General features: G+C 50.0%; 1 protein-coding gene across 6 annotated transcripts in view; it reads left to right on the plus strand.

The window, feature by feature from the left end:
- TACC2 (transforming acidic coiled-coil containing protein 2) overlaps nucleotides 1-1,325 on the plus strand; it is a 207,658-nt gene that overhangs the window by 99,667 nt on the left and 106,666 nt on the right. The gene's annotated exons all lie outside the window — the stretch shown is intronic.

Raw genomic sequence — 1,325 nt, forward strand, 5'->3', positions numbered from 1 at the left:
ACGTAGCTAGAGAGTGGCGGGGCTGGGGCCCCGAGCAGGTCCAGACTGCCTGCCACGCCTGTGAGTGACCTGAACACCGTGGGAAGAGCCGGTTTCCTCCTCCCACAGTGCGTGGGGCTCCGCCTCCATCACTGGCCTCTTTCAAGTCCAAGGAAGATGACGCATTGGAGAGCTGTGTCACCCCTGACCGTGACCAAGAGTGAGCGCAGGATGCAGGAAGGAACCAGTGGTTAAGTACAGATTTTATCTGCGCTGAGAACATGGCCGGCTTTCTGGCTTTATTTCCCCGTAGAAAGATACAGGTGCAGTTCAGTGAGCCGCTTCGGTGCCTCGCCAGCGTTATCGAACATTTGTCTGGAGTCACGTTGTCTTGGTTTTACTGGAAATCAGAAGAAAAGAGGCAGAGCTGATAGGAGCAAGGATCAGTCTGGCATTGGTGACCAAGTGCTTCCACAGAATATTCATTATTCGCTGATTCATATTTGTGAATTTGCTTCTAAGATTTATTTGTAACCCCAAGATCAACACACGTCACTTCTGGTCATTTGTGAACATGTGCAGAGCAGCAAAATATCTGAGTCACCTGGGACCCATGTTCAGAGAGAGAGAGAGAGAGGGAGGGAGAGGGAGGGAGAGGGAGCGAGGGAGAGGATGAGCAGGGGAGGGGCAGAGAGAAAGGGAGACATAGAATCTGAAGGAGGCTTCAGGCTCTGAGCTGTCCGCACAGAGTCCGACCTTGGGGCTTGAAATCACAGACTGTGAGATCATGACCTGAGCCAAAGTCAGACACTTAAGTGACTGAGCCCCCCAGGCGCCCTGTCTTCTTACTGCAGTTCTCGTGCTGTAAACAGGTGTCCATACAGTATAGTCAGTGCCATGGTTTTTGTAATTTTGTGCTTTTTGTTCATGATCTTGCTGCTCAGAATGGCCCCCAAGCGGGGAGCCTGGATGGCTCAGTTGGTGAAGTATCAGTCAGCTCATGCTCTCTGTCTCTCTGTCTCTTTTAAAAACAAAAAATAAAGATTTAAAAAATTTTTTAAAAATTGTTTTTTGTAGGTTTATTTATTTACTTTTGAGAGACAGAGAGAGAGTGTGAGCAGGGGAGGGTCAGAGAGAGGGAGATACAGAATCTGTCAGCCCAGAGCCCGATGCAGGGCTCCAACCCACGAACCGTGAGATCATGACCTGAGCTGAAGTCGGAGGCTCAACTGACAGAGCCACTCAGGCGCCCCTAAAAAAATTTTTTAAGTGGCCCCCAAGGTAGTGCTGAAGGTGCTGTGTGGGGTATTTAAATGCAAGAAGCCTGTGGTGTGCCTTCCATGGAA

Source organism: Suricata suricatta, chromosome 2 (assembly GCF_006229205.1).
Source record: "Suricata suricatta isolate VVHF042 chromosome 2, meerkat_22Aug2017_6uvM2_HiC, whole genome shotgun sequence".
NCBI classification, from domain to species: domain Eukaryota; kingdom Metazoa; phylum Chordata; class Mammalia; order Carnivora; family Herpestidae; genus Suricata; species Suricata suricatta.